The 16,411-nt window shown below is 37.8% G+C and overlaps 1 protein-coding gene across 1 annotated transcript in view; it reads right to left on the reverse strand.

Annotated features, from left to right (window-relative positions):
• The window catches only part of gng12b (guanine nucleotide binding protein (G protein), gamma 12b), a 45,080-nt gene extending 29,678 nt beyond the window's left edge, over positions 1–15,402 (reverse strand). Inside the window, exons 1-2 of the mRNA XM_059341452.1 lie at positions 15,197–15,402; positions 5,213–5,275 (exon numbers count right to left, since the gene is read on the reverse strand). The gene's annotated coding sequence lies outside the window, so the exon portion shown is untranslated. The remainder of the gene's footprint in view (positions 1–5,212; positions 5,276–15,196) is intronic.
• Between the last annotated feature and the right edge of the window lie 1,009 nt (positions 15,403–16,411).

The following is a 16,411-nucleotide window of genomic DNA, read 5'->3' on the forward strand; positions in this document are numbered from 1 at the left end:
GAGTTTATGGTCTCATTTGCAGGTTTCAAGTCTTCTTGATACAGCATGGTGGTTATTTTGTGAATGATGGTCCCATATAGGGTAAAATAGACGACAAGGCAGGATATGCATTAGGATGGGGCTATCTAGTGATTGTCAATCAGGATAGAGGCTTAACGATGCATACACATGGCACTGTGTACATTTAAATAGCCTTGAATTTGTTTTTATTGGTGTCTTTGAGGTGTTTTTATCTTAGAACTTTCAAAGTGTTTTTTCAGTTTATCAGAGGTAACTAACATTTTGATGGCCTAAACTTGACTCTAAGAAGGCGGCTGTTCATTTTTTCAATTACAAACTTGTTTTTATCCAAAATTAGCATCCCAATTTGTTTCACCAATAACGTTGCTAGCTATCTAGTGCTAGCTGATAATTTAGCTCCACCCTCTCAGGTCTATGTTTATAGCAGGCAGCAACCTCCAGGTCTGAGCATGGCGGCCAACCAGGAAATGCCTTAAGCCGGCAATCCACCAAAAATTCCAGCAGGGGGCGCTAAGTTTGGCTGCAAAAAAAATCTGCCCATTCATTTCAGTGCAAAATTTCAAAACTTCTCACTTGATTTATTACCTCAGAAAATTTTTTCAGGACAACACTATGGTCTCAATCACTGGTACAAAATCATCTTCAAGACAATTTGATGTCAATAGTTCGAATAATGGCGCCATTTAGAAGAAAATAGAAGATAAAGAATGGTTTGATTTGGGGCGTGACTACCTTTGATTGACAGGTCACTAACAAGGCGAGCCGTCATCAGGAGAGAAGCAGAGCAATGCGTATCCACGGCAACGTGTCAATAAAGTTATATATAACGTTATATAGATAGAAAAAAGGACGTTTACCAGTTTGGTCCCATAACTTTGACCCTTCACTGTATTTTCACTTGATGACAGTTTATTTGAATGTTTTGTTCAGTAAAAATGTCTTGTTCAGCGTTTGGTTGGACTAACAGACACTCCAAGGAGTCGCTGCTCAGTTTTCTGAGGTCAGTAACAAACATTTCGTTTTTGTTTTTGCTAGCCAAAACTGACATCCCAGTTACTGCTCCAGTTAAAGCTAACATCAATTAGCAGCGGCTTCTCTCAGTCAGGTTGGCGTGTAGAGAGGCTGTAGTCAGTGATCAGATCCCTCTCCTCCTCCACAGTCCAAATATGGTCTGCTCCGCGTATCGGAAACAAGATGGCGACGCAAGATGGCGACGAGTGTAACACTGAACTCGTTGACATAACACTGCCATAGCTGAACAGAATACATACATGTAAACCTCCTTTCAATTCCCTCCACACACATAGGGGTGAGGTAAGCACCTGGCAGACAGTTGTGTGAAAATTCTATCCATGGAAAGGAGATCTGCAGTGACCTAGTTGTTGAGTGGGCTGATAATATGTCACAAGGAGGCAACAAAGAGGGGGGCATGGTAATTACATACGTGTAAGTGCAGTAATAATCTATTCATGCTGATGGTTTTGTGTAGGCACAATGTTGGCGGGGGTGGACGTTCTGTTTTCTTCACACAGGAAATGTTCCTGTGCTAATAAGCTACATAACACTACATTTTGTGTATTAATCTAAAGCATATGGTTTACACTGCACATGTTTTTCTTGGCGAACGGGAGAGAAAGTAGTATTTGGTGGCTGATGGAGCCCCTGCTGCACACCAGTGATACTTTCTGTGCCCTGTGGCAAACACTTGATGAGGCTGTTTGTCCTACTTCAAAGCCAACATGTGTCTCCATTAAAGCTGTGTAGATAGGCCAGCTAATCTCAAGTGGTATCTGCATGCATCCAGGGCATTTGAAGGCCACCCAGTGCACACCGATCCCGGTTTGAATTACTAGAATTAGAGGTGCACGTACACATAAATAACTTTAAGAATGTAAATCTCTGGAAGTCCAAGATTTATTTTTACAGGCAACAAAGACTACGCTGCAGTTCCTGAGAACAGAAGAAAGCTGCCAAGGATATCAGTCATGAGAACAAAAGGTCTTTAAAGTATTTGGTTGTTTCTCACAGATCAAACAGGCTTTTTCCCCCCACTTCCATGAGAGGATTGAAGCAGGACATGTGTGGCATGAGGGAAACAATCATGTGCAGGCTTATGAGTTATTTCCATCAGTCAGTACACAACCAGCTGGCTTGCTGGTCATGGATGCAAGTCATCAGAACCGGTGATCAAATGAGTATTAACCACATTACTTCCTGCACGGGGAAGAGCCACTCCCGCCTCTGCTCTCAGCTAACCAACATGAGTAGGAGTGTGTATATGTGTGTGATGGGGGGGTGGTAGGGGTGTTCAGGAAACGGACGTCGTGCAACCGAGCAGAAGGAAGGAAGATGCCCATATATGTGCAGATGCTTTTGAAACAGGATGGAGTGCATGCCTGAAGAGGCCTGGGAGCTCCCTTGGGTGCAACAATAATGCAGCAAATGTGTAAACCTCCTCCTACACGTATAAACACACACCCTGGCTCAAAGGCTCAAGTTGCACCAAGCCCAAGCACTGTTATGTGATGAGGATGACAATTAGGTGTTTGGGAGTTTCATTTTTTTTGCCAGTAAATACAAGCTACTGACAGCTGGTATCAGTGTTTGGCCCATTAACACAGAGCAGGTTTCTGTTTCTGCAAGTTGTGCAGAATAGGCTGATGTCCTGCAGCCAATTAGTAACACACCTGCACACTGGCAAAAAAAAAGAGCCTTTGTTTAACACCTGCATATCATCAGGCTCCCTTTTCCACTCTCACGTTTAATCAGAAGGAAATCAGCATGCCTTGTTCTCTGCAAAAGCTGTCTCCAGGAAGCAACTTGAAGCAGGAATTATTTTTCTTGTTTCTATTATGTTGTTACTGACTGACCTTCTAATAACACTATGGTTTGTTCTACTACATATTAATATGATGATTTCTGGTCTTATGAATCCACTAACACACACAACCTCCCCTATATTTCCCTCTATGGAAAACTTTTTTTGTGTTGTACTCATATCCCAGCAAATGCAGAATATCACCTGCATGAAGAACTGAATGTGTCAAATGTATAGCACATTACACCTTGCACCGTAAAAATTTTTTTGTTGCTTTTATAGAAAAAAAAAATGGCAGCTGTGGTTACCAGAATAATTCTGCAAAAAATACAGTACAAATGTAAACAACTTTACAGAACAACTTGTAAATTTTACTGGTATTCAGTGTACAATAAATAATAACTGAATGTTAATTCACTGGTAATCAATGCACAATAAGCAAAAAATGCATGTAAATTTTGCATAAATAATTGCACTGTTAAATTAGCAGTAAAGGACGGTATAATCTACAACTTTAAAATGTTTTTTTTTTTTTTTAATTACCACAGTTTTAGGATGTTAAATTTACAAGTTGTTCTGTCAAGATGTTATATACATATACATATGTACTGTATTTTTTACAGAAATATTCTGGTAACCACAGCTGCCAGTTTTTCTGTAAATACAACGGGGCATTTTTATTTTATACATGAGGTCAAGATAAAATTGCAAAAAGAGGGGCAGATGTACAACTAAATATTGTTGGATGCTCAATAAATAGATAACTTCTTTATGCAGTTCTGCGACCAAATATAGAGAGAGGTTTCTGGATGATGTATCAAAGATGGTGATTTGTCCAAACATGTACAGTCGGCAGCGCACTATGAAGGGGCATGTTAAACCTGGGAAACAGAGACGATAGACTGCTTAACACTGCCATCATGTGGAGGAAATATACTATCACAGAACACTGGAGAGTAAAATCCACTACAAAGAAGTGAGAAACATAGCATGGCCATTCTCAAAGGGGTCCCTTGACTTCTGACTTTATGATATCTTAATAAAAAGGGCACCTACAGGTCTCTCCTTAACACACATACCCACTTTACACGCAGTTTGAGGCAAAAACCATGCAGTTTTTCTAATGAAGTGACAAATGTGTTATTTTTTGCCTATTGTATTTGAAGATTTCTGTAAATTGGGGTCCCTTAACAGTTTTGGAATTGCATAAATTGGGTATGACAGTAAAGCCGAGCCCATGCTATGTTGAGAATGGCCATTCTATGTTTCTCACTTCTTTGTAGTGGATTTTACTCTTCAGTGTTCTGTGATCGAGCTCATATTACACCTATTTAAAGTCTCTGCATTGGCTACCTGTGCGTTTCAGAACCGATTTTATTCTTTTCCTGGTTAATAAATCTCTTAATGGTCTTAGTCCAGCCTATTTATCTGATTTACTTTTATCCTATGAACCCTCGAGGTCCCTCAGGTCTTCTGGGAGCCTTTTAATAATACCAAACGTTAGAACAAAAACCCACAGTGAGGCGTCGTTTTCTCACTGTGGTCCACGTTTGTGGAACAGCCTCCTGAAGACCTGAGGCCATCAGAGATGCTTCATATTTTTAAGAGCAAACTTAAGACTTATCTTTTTCATTTGGCATTTACTTGAACCATTTTTAGAGATTTTTCTACTCATGCATCTTAGTGTTATAACATCTTCTCTTTTATTTATTTATTTGCTAATATGTATATATGTCTATATATACATATATATACATACACACATATACATGTATATATATACATATATATATACATATACATATATATGTATATATATACATATACATATATATGTATATATATATGTATATATGTATTAGTATTATAGTAGTATATATATTAGTCTATATATATAAACTTTAGATTAAGAAGTGTTAGATCATTTTTTCTTGTTTTAAGAGTTAATTTCTTATTTTTCCATCAGATTTAGTTTTTTTCATCTTGTTTTTAGAAACCATTTCTTGTAGTGTACTGACAAGTAATGAAAACTACCATTTTCCTTCAAAACAAAAAACTTCTCTTTAGTTTAATTTCAAACAAATTGCCGCTTGCAAATTAGCTGTTTGTTTGGACTTTATTTACATGGCAGCAAAATGAAAATGTAAAAGCCTCCTTGCTGCTGCAGCACTCTGTTTCTACCACCAGAGGGCAGCACCTGCAGACAGTTCATACAGTCTGACTGGAGGTATGAAAGACTGGAGTGGGGTGATTAATAATGAATAGACTGGTTGAAGCAATGTTTGAAACTTGATCCTGCTCTCAATTACAGTAAAGGCTGGGGACACTGGTGGTGAGTTCAATGGGAGCCAGTCTACTGACAGAGACACTGACCTTAGTGGAACTAGACCTCAAGCAGCAGAAACCGTGGTCCCAGTCTGTGTGACCAGCGTTAATCTGGAAGGAGAAAATAAATACATTATTAACCAAACCATAACGGCAAACCAAACAACTTAACCCTCTGGAGTCCACGAAAGCACCGGAGCACGACTTCTTCATGACGTCACAACGTTAAAACGAAGCAGCATCAAGCTATTGTTTTTGTTATTGTCATTATAACTTGTTGATGTTATACATATGTTTTTTTTCTATTATCAGTTTATTACTTTCTTATAACTATGAAATTTTAGGTGGAGACTTTAAATAAGCCCATCTGGGTTTTCTGCCTCTCTCTGCACTTTACACTACATGTTATCTTTGTCATTTTATGTAATTCTAACTGTGCAAATAAAACTAAACCTAAAACCTAAACCTAAGCTCTGCTGTCAGCTTCCCTCTAGTTTTCTGGCTTTTCTAGAAGTTTCCATGTCCCATTTAGCGCGTCAACTCTTTTTCAGCAAAAGTGAAAACCACCATGACCAAGTGTAACATGATTTTACCGAAGTTTTTGCTGGGGTCTTTAAAAATTAAAGACATTTTTTTTTTTTATTTGTATATTTTGTGGGGGTTTTTTGTTGGGGGTTTTATGCGTGTTCTTGTGGGGTTTTTGCATGGATTTTATGTGGGATTTTTTGTAATTCTTTTTGTGTTTTTTGTAAAAAAAAAAAAAATGTAAAGTGTGTGTTTTGTGTGTGTGTTTTTGGTTCAAAAATGTGTGTGTTTTTGGTGTGTTATTTTTTGTGTTCAGAATGTTGATCCAGTAAGTCAAAATGAAAAAAATAATGATCAGGTCGTATAGGTGAGGTTGTGCCGAAAAAAATGATACCAACATGGCATGGTAAATATTTTTTATGTGATAAACAGGCAGAATGAAAAACAGTCAACAACTAACAAAATAGTCCCAAACTCTAAAGGGTTCATTTGAATCGGTTTTCAACACCAGGGAGTCAGATTTGCAGTGAACATAAAAGATGGTGAATGTGTGTTTAACCTCATCAGAAACTCTGACAGATTCGAGCAAACATAGAAAACTGTTCATTAGTCCTCTCAGCAGAGAGCAAACACAACCGTGAGAGTCCCCACAGTGTTTGAATACCAGTCCACTGACACCAGCTTCCTCATCATTTAGGGAAAATGTTGGCATGCCAAATCTGCTGCGGCTGAAGATGGTCAGGCCTCTGCTCCATTTGCATTCATTACCACATTCCAGTGAAACCAGTAAAGGGCCAGTCCTTTGGTCTGAGAGCTCTCTGTGTCTCCATACACGGGATGGTGGTGGGAGCAAGAGTTCAGAATACCATTTAGTTTTTTTCTACCGTCTGCGCACCGAGGTTATAATAGTTTGGGATTTTTCTTGAGTTTTAATTTCGTTGTGATTTTTTGTTTTCAAATTCAGTTAGTTTTAATTCATTTTTAGAGTGAGTTTGCTTGTTTTAATTAGGTTTGTTTGTTTTTAGGTTTTATTGATCTATCTATCTATCTATCTATCTATCTATCTATCTATCTATCTATCTATCTATCTGTCTATCATCTGCATCAATAGACACATTAGCAAGGAGTATGTCACGATATGTTGCCATATCAATTTTTTTCATTACCTGTCCTGGATATTATAGGTTTATAGTTGTCATTCATTTATTTATTCGTGCATCTATTTATTTTAATGACATTTTACATGTTCAGCATCAGGGGTAAAACATAAAGGTATTAGTACTGAAACTCAGGTAAAGTATCATTAATAAAATTTTCGAACACCCAGTCCTGCACTGAGCCAGAGAGACAAATGTATGACACAGAAATAAAAGGACGATTTTGAAATGTACATAACTCATGCTTTCTTTCCACTTATAATAAATATGAAGATTTAGGAGCATTTGCCATTATAACCTATATATCCTATCCATTGACTGTTTTATTTTAAGCAGTCCCATTTGATCAATAGGAACATATTAATTAAAACATACAAGTGCAACCCAGCCAACCCATTACACATGAGTGCATATCTCACCCACAGGAACCAGCTGACTGAAGGAGGACGGTAAAGGAAGGTAATTTAATTTAATGACAATGGCTTTATTAAGACACTCGTCCCCCTGATGCTGCACAGATGCACCACAGAGACCCGGAGCTGCTTTGTCTAATTGTGTCAGCTGAGCCGCATATCATGTGGGACAGTTCAAAGCACGTGTCTATAAATATCCCACTGCTGCAGTATAACAGTTCCAACAGTGTCAGTATTAAAGAACTATAGGGGGAAACTGTTGTGCTGGGACTCTTCACCCGTGAGCGTAGTCCGGTTAGGGAATAAGGACACCGTTGTGACGTTTAATATCTTTATGTGAAACTTTTTTCAACAGCAGGTCAGTACACTCACACATTGTTCAACACACGCTGTCTCTAAGGACCCCTGAATGTAAACATAGCTGCCCTGTAAACTGCCCGTCTCAAAAACAGACTGAACTAAAAAGTGCCTGAATAAAATTATTAACCTGTTTAAATCAACAATATCAATATCCTCAATTATATTTAACAAATTAACAGATTAATAGGGTGTATTTGCTGGTCACAAAGGGAATTTATAACAGTCAGTGAGATCCTACACAGGATGACATTAGTCAGTCAGTCAATGTGCAAGGGGGAATGACCTGCAAGATGCAGAGACATCCTGCCCTGCACTGCAAAAAAAGCCAACTTGTATTTTTTAGCCTAAAACAGTGATTTAAGTTGGTAAAACTTGGAAATATAAATTATGGACATTTAGGGCAATAATGTAAGTTAGTACAACAAAGGAAGACAGTTGTCTGCTCAAAAACAAGTTGGTGAGTTGTTGTTACTTATATCTTTAGGTTGGGGTTCACAACAAGGGACAATAGTTCTGCTAACTCTTATTTCTTTGTTGTGAAATGCGGGAAATTCGGTCATTAGCGAAAGCTAGCGGCTAACTGGTGCTAGCGGCTAACTGATGCTAGCGACGCTGCTTGTTACAGCTACAAGAGTAGCCATTAGCGTATCAATGCTAACTCAAAATTGTGGTCGCAGCATTAGCTGACATTTCATAGCGGCGTTACTATCGTGCCAATTCAGCACATTGCAGAAGTTAGCAGAAGTAAGGATTAAAAGTTATTACAATGTAAATTATAAGTTAGGACAATTTACAGTTGAGTTGACAAAAATCTGAATTCAGAGTTGAGCAAACTCAAAAACAAAACTTAAAATATTTAGTTTAATTGTCCAACTTAAAATTTTATCGAAGTTTGTTGCCTTGAAATTTTGAGTTCACCCAGCTTTTCTTATTTTGCAGAGTGAGGACGAATAGGAGGAGCACTATTGATCATAAGCAACCAAAATGCATCATGCTAGGGCTGCATGATTATGGCCAAAATGATAATCACGGATATTTTTGATCAATACTGTAATCACGATTATTCATCATGTTACTGGGGATTTCCACTGGACGCGTTACAGCAGCAGCACGTCTCCACAGCGTTTTTGCTGCGTCTGTCAATTCACACCGGGCGCGTTACAGCAGCAGCACTTCAGCTTAGCGAGCCGGCCGTATACACGCGAGATAACGAGATCACGCGATAATCCTGACCATACGGGAGACCGCAAGATCCCGTGATAAACTTTAAACTCTATTTATACCGTCTATGGATAAACTGTGTGTATAGAGTAAACAACAACAACAAAAACCAACTTATTTTGCTTCTCTGAGGTGAAAGATATGTTGATCTGACCATCTATCCTTATAAAAACAATATGTTATGTCATAAATGATTGTATGATGTTCCACTTGAACAATCAGTCTCTTGTCGTCCGTGTCGCCGATCCTCTGAGACCCTTTGATTGATTGATTGCCGATCTGGTGCCCCGTTCATAACATAACGTTGATGTGAAGTAGTTTTAGGCTGCATGAACTGCGTATTGTGTTTTATTTTGAAAGGGGCGGAAGTGTTTTACGCTGATTCTGAGTCGGACTTCCTGTCTTGGCAGCGTCTCGCGGAGAAATAGAAGTCCTACCTAATGCTCGCGTAGAGACGCTGACGTGACGCTGCTGTAACGTGACGCTGCTGTAACGTTACGCTACGCGCCCGGTGGAAATGCTCTCTTTGATTAGAGTGTTACCTATTTGCAACGGCATACACGACGTGACGTGACGCTGCAGTAACGCGCCCGGTGGAAATCAGGCTTTAGGGAAAACATCTGTATTTTTATTGCACTACTTTTAAACAAACAGTAGGAACAGTTTTTAGTGTGTGCACAGTGTCTGGTGCATGTTGTAAACAAACAGAGATCGCTAAGTGAACACCTCCTGCAGCAGCAAATTTGAAGCTAGCCAGCATACTTAGCTTAGCTTAGTTTGCTTAGCTTTGCATGAAGACTAGAATCAGGGGTTAACAGTTAAACAACAATTAATATTGTGCACATCATACAACCTCAAAATATTGTTCTAATTGTTATTGTTTGTTTTGTTTATTTATTTTTTGCACTACCTCAGATCTGAAGCTTGTTATCATAGTTGCAGTTTCTTTTTGCACAACTGTTATTATAAAGAATAATAACGACTTACTGTGATTTCTTTTTTCAGTGCATGAACAGCAGACCAACATTAATTGCAAGAAGTAATTTTGTGCATTTTTACACTGCACTTTTAAGATTTCATGCTCAAATGCATGTAGTTGTACTGAGGGCCACTTCAAGTGAGGGTGCGGGCCGTATAAGATAAAGATAAGATAAGCTATACTTTATTCATCCCAGCAGAGAAATTTAGGTGTTCCAGCAGCCAACATACACACAACACAACACACCACATGTATACATACATATTCCACCTATACAAAACAAGAGCCCACAATACATAGCCTAGGATAGAAAAAGTGGAATGGATGGTCCATGTGCATTAGTAGCTGTTACTCATAGATATCAGTTGCAGCAAGTGTGCAAATATACAGGTGTGTAAATAAACAGGTGTGCAAATATACATGTGCAAAAATACAGTTTGATGTATACATACAGTATAAGCTGCTTAAGCTAAAGTTTAAATACATATTCTATAGGGGAGTCATTATAAAGTGCAATAGCAGTAGGTAAAAAGTATTCTTAAATCTGTCGTTTTTGCAGCTTAGCTGCCGTAGCCTCCAACTAAAAACACTCTTTTGTTTACACACTAGACTGTGCAAGGGATGTGTGTTACTGTCCATAATACTCAACAATTTCTGTACCATCCTTCTCTCCATCACCACCTCCAGGGACTCTACAGCAGTCCCCAGCACAGAGCCAGCCCTCCTAATCAGCTTGTTAAGCTTTTTAGAGTCACAAGCCCTTACGCCGCTGCCCCAACTGATGGCTGCAAAGAAAATGGCACTTGCCACAACAGACTGATAAAACATACGTAACATTTTGCTACACACATTAAAAGACCTAAGCTTCCTCAGGAAGTACAGTCTGCTCTGACCTTTCTTGTGGACAGCTTCAGTGTGTTGCTTCCAGTCCAGTTTATTGTTCATGTGCCCCCGGGCCTCCAGTTGCCCATCCCTGATCTAAACTGTCAAAATTGTTGTTCTTAATCTTCTCTTCATCATGCCCCATTGGCTTACTGGTATAAATAAACACCATAACAGTGTGAAATGTATAATTAAAACATGTACGAACACTATCAATTCAAACATGGAAAGAACGTGTGAGGAAACGCTCATATGGTCCATTGTGAAAGCCTTTATCACCTGTTAACAAGCAGCTCTTGCTTTGTGTTCTTATCACATGTGTGATCAATGACTGTACAATCACTGTGATGACGGTGAGGAGCAGCAGAACATATTTCACATATTGCCGTGGACTAACAGGGCTGACTAGAAGCATTCTCCGAAGGTCTTTGTGACCGGAGCAGTGACGCACAGACGAGCTCCCCGGAGGCCGAGTGGGAATTTGAGTCGAGGGATAGAAGAGGGGAAGGAGGGGGGGCTGCCCTCTCACGAGATTAAACCACGCTCAGGTCTGCACCAGTGGCTGGGCGTAACCAGGCAACAAGGCCAAACCCACGTCAGCACCAAAAACCCACTCAGGTGGAGTCACACAAAGATTATCTACCAAAAACTCAATCAGTCAGGGAGATCATCTGTACGCTTTTCTGTATTTGACATGTTATAAAAGTAGCTTCTTCAAAGAGGTTTCAGCAACAACAGCATCAGATTTAAATGCAGCAGATTTAATAAATATAAGGGTTTCTAGTTGAATGGTACACTGTAAATAATCGCTGTGAAATCTACAGTTATTTACTGTATTATTCACAGTTCATCACTGTGTTTGATTTTTACAGTATAGTGCTGTATAATTTACAATAAAAATCAGTCCTTGTGACAAAATTACAGTAGTCAAAACATTACTGTAGAAAAAACACAGCAGACAGTTTAGTACTGTGAAAAGTAAAGTAGACTACTGCATTTTTCCATTTCTATCATAATTTTGATCAGAATCAGTCCTATACAAATGCTGTTTAAATAAATAATTAACTTAAAGTAAAGTTTTTCATACAAAACACAGGATGGAAATCAATTGTAAAACAGTAAATGTATTCATATTATTTTCTTTAGTGTATAGATTATTACTAGTTATTTCTATAAAAAAATAATGATGAAATTATTATTAAATTAACAGCATTGTTTACTGTGCCTGTTGCCATATACAGTACCAATGAAAATCACAATGTTTAACTGTTTTTTTATTCTTACAGTAAACAAATCAGTACTGTAAACACAGCTAAAAAAATCTGTGTTTAATTGTTTTTAGTTTACAGTATAAGTTACTTGTTAATTGCTGCCAATAAGTAACTGTAAAAATCACAGTAAATTCTCTACAGTGTAGTAGTATTAGCAGGCCTCATTTTTGGTTGGACTTAGGAACAACTTAACCCTATAAAACCAAGTGTATCATATTTGATACAAAAGTTTTTGAGACCTCTACATCGTTGATGTGATATTTTTTTTCCTGAAAAACCTGATGCATACATGTGTTGAAGATTTTTTTTAAAACTGAGCAACAAATTGCACAAAAATACCAGATGTAGCAAAAATGATAAGCAGGTTCCACTGGTGGATCAGTCGTTGCTGTGTGAAAACTTCATATCAGCAGATGTTTGATGTTGAGTTATATGGGGAAGAAAAATATTTTGCATGTTTGAGGAAAATGTTAAAAGGAAAGCCAAAGTCTAGGTTGTATATGTTTTTGTGAGTTCAAGAAAAGCAAACTGTGAGCAACAAATTGCACAAAAAGACCCGATGTATCAAATATGATACAAAATAGAATTAATATATGCAAATTGATATTGAATTGTTATTGTCAGCAGGTTCAATAAACACTTCAGGTTTTTTTTTTTAAATAAAATTTTCTAAGCGATTGTGTGCACACATGGCATTTACAGGTGTAAATCAAACATGTATGTGACCATTCAGTGTACAAATCTGTTCTGTTTAAATATTTTATTTTCTGATTAAAGCTGGGGTAGGCTGTTTTTGTTTGTTTTTTGGACAATTTTCACAAAAATTTTTCAGCATATTTTAATTTAAGTGGTCTGTTTTCAGGTTTTAGACAATCTAGCCTGTCATGGGAGACTCTGAAGACCAAGAAGAGGGAGACAAACCTCTTAAAAAGAGTCTTAAAGAGATTTTGACAATATACTCAATAAAAAAATGTTTTAATAATGTTTAGATTCAGAGGTGGAGAGAAAATGTTGCTTATAGTTTAGTTTCTGCTAACAATAGCCACAAGCTTACAGCTCACTATTTTCCTGAAACTTACCAAGTAGCTTTATATCCCTAAACTTAACCATATAGTTTTTGTGTCAAAATCTAAAAGTCTTTGTGCCTCAATTTAAGTAAGTAGTTTTGATACCAAATCTCACCAAACTGTGCACTGTAAAGAATTTACAGTGACTTATTGGCAGAAATTAACAAGTAACTTACTGTAATTATTATTTACAGTAGAACTACTGTATTTTTATTTACAGTACTGTTTTTTATACTGTACAATAAAAAACTATTAAACACTGATTTTTTTAGTTGTGTTTACAGTACTGATTTGTTTCCTGTAAGAATTAAAAAACTGTTAAACATTGTGATTTTTAATGGTACTGTATATGGCAATACAGCACAGTAAACAATTCTGTTAAGTTGATAATAATTTCATCATTACTTTTTATAGAAATAACTAGTAATTGCAAGTAATTACTCTATACACTAAAGAAAATAATATTAGTACATGTGCTGTTTCACAATTGATTTCCATCCTGTGTTTTGTATGAAAATCTTTACTTTAAGTTAATTATTTAAACAGCATTTGTATAGGACTGATTCTGATCAAAATTATGATTAAAATGGAAAAATACAGTAGTCTACACTGTCGCTTTAAGCCACTGTTTTCCCAGTATTTTAATTCACTTTCTCCCTGTGACCCTTTTTCTGAAAATGACTGGAGACAAATCCAGTGACTTTTTCTATTGGAGACCCGTTCTTACTCTTCCTAAGGAGCCGTGGGGGTCGTCGGCTCCTAATAAGAACGAGTCGAAGGTACAGTCCTCCTGCAGCAGTCTTTCCCAGCTGCAGAGCCGGAGGGGATGTTAACCCCTTAGCGTCCAGTCTGCAAATTGCTAATAGGCTAATAGTTAGCTCTGTAGCAGTACAGTGTGTATGTGCTGCTGCTGCAGGAGGTGTTCACTTAGTGATCGCTGTTTGTTTACAACAAGCACCGGACACTCTGTGCACAGTTAGCGATGCCGGTTAATTCACGATCACTATGTTTATGATCAGCAGAGATGCTGTGCATAATTAGCCATGCTGGTTTGTTTATGGCCACAGCTGCATCTCCCGTGGATAATCCGTCGCGTATGTGATCACCATGTATGCGAAAACCATACATCACCTCTGGAGTCTCTAAATCCCTCTGGGGGCTAACTTGTAATGGAGACACGCAGAGTGAACGGACTTTTGAGAGGGCGTGGCCTGACACTTTCCCGTCGGCCACTTTTCCCCCTAGTGCATGGGTCTAAAATTCGTGGCCCGTTGGCCAATTGTGGCCCTTGTGATGATATTTGTGGCCCCCACCTTGATATGAAAGTTTAATGTGAGTTTTATATGAATTTTACCGTGTTGTGTGTGGAAGGTCCCTCTAATTACTTTTTTTTGGTAATTTTGTGTCTTTTTTTTAAATTTTGTGTCTTTTTTGTAATTTTGTGTCTTTATTGGGTCATTGTGTGTCTTTTTGTCATAATTTTGTGTCTTTTTTGGTAATTCTGTGTCTTTTTTGTCAGTTTGTGTCTTTTTTGGTCAGTTTGTGTCTTTTTAGGTCATTTTGTGTCTTTTTTTGTCATTTTGTGTCTTTTTAAGTAATTTAGTTTTTTTTCAGTAATTTTGTGTGTTTTTTCGTCAGTTTGTGTCTTTTTTGGTCATTTTGTGTCTTTTTATTAGTAATTTTGTGTCTTTTTTTGGTCATTTTGATACTGCCTCCAGCGGCCCCCAGGTAATTTGAGTTTGAGACCCCTGCTCTAGTGGAAACATGGCTATAATGTTTCCACCTAAACTTCTGATTCCCTTCTGATTTAATTGGGGGCAATTTGTGGTTCGAAGACAGCTCTAAAGCAACATAACAACAGGTGGCTTTAAATGGAGAATAATATGTCATCATTGCATGTCCAGAATACAACATGCACCATTTAAATCGAAAATACTGATACAAATCACACAGGCAGCATAAAAACCTGACGGAAATGATTCATGTGTTTTCGCCAAATTGTAGGCCTACGTGTTATGTTGAGGTCACAGTATAGTTTAACCACAGCATTACTGTCCACACACACACACACACACACACACACACACACACACATAGCCGTCCTGTTAGTTACAGAGTCTGAAAGCTTATTGGTGTAATCTCTGTGCTGATACTCACCTGGCCTCTCCGATCGATCCGACACACTTTCTTTTTTTTTTTTTTCAAAGTCGAGCCATGAAGTAATGCGCGTGGAGCTTCTTTCATTAAAAATCCACTTTGACTGTGTCGACGGAAAAGTTTCAGGACGCAGAAAATAAAGAGTGAGCCGTGTTGGTGTGAGAAATGGTGAGAGGAGACGCGGACAGTCACCTGCTGCTGAAGGCTGCTGAGCTGTTGTTGGGCTGGACTCTGTGAGGAGACAGCAGCGCCCCCTGTCGGTAAGCCTGCTCTCACTGCAGCTACATACAGCTACACAGGTACATCTCAAACAATTAGAACAGGGATGGGCAACTTAAATGCTGCAGGGGGCCACAATTTTTCATGGACACTACCACAGGGCCACATATAGGACCGTGCACTTAACCAGATATGATAAAACTGCAATTTTAAATATGTTTATAGTGCAGTAACCTAAAATATTTCATGCTCAAATGCATGTATAACAGTATAAATAGGGATACAAAAGGTTTGAAGCAAATAAAAAATAACCATTTACTGTGATTTCTTTTTTTTTTTAGTGCAAGACCAACAGACCAACATTAATTGCAAGAAGTAATTTTGTGCATTTTTACCCTGCACTTTTAAGATTTCATGCTCAAATGCATGTAGTTGTACTAAGGGCCACTTCAAGTGAGGGTGTGGGCTGTATGCGGCCCCCGGGCCTCCATCCCTTAATTAGAAAAAGTTCAATATTTTTTGTCAATCATTTCAGAAAGTGAAACTCATACCTTTACAGAGATTCATTACAAGTAGAGTTACATTTTTCAAGCCTGTTTTTCTTGTAATTTTGATGATTCTAGCTTAGAGATAATGAAAACGCAAAACTAAGTGTCTCAGAAAATTAGACGCAAACCAACTGCTAAATAAACAGAAAGACACAAATCAACCACAAAGAGACACAAAACAACCACAAAGAGACAAATCAACCCAATATCCTGTATGAAAGCAAAAGTCAACACTGATTTATTTTAACTTACTCATGCACAAGGCAGAAGTTTCGATGCTGTTTAAAACATAAATAAAAGCACAGAAAGCATCAGATTCAGAATTTCCAGTGTATTCATTTAAAATAAAAAAACAAGTATCAGTTTGAACATTAAATATATTGTCTTTGTAAGGTTCAATATGTCACAAAGAACTTCGAAAATATCTCATTCTGTTTAACTTAAGTTT

Source organism: Centropristis striata, chromosome 9, assembly GCF_030273125.1.
Source record: "Centropristis striata isolate RG_2023a ecotype Rhode Island chromosome 9, C.striata_1.0, whole genome shotgun sequence".
In the NCBI taxonomy this organism is placed as follows: Eukaryota; Metazoa; Chordata; class Actinopteri; order Perciformes; family Serranidae; genus Centropristis; species Centropristis striata.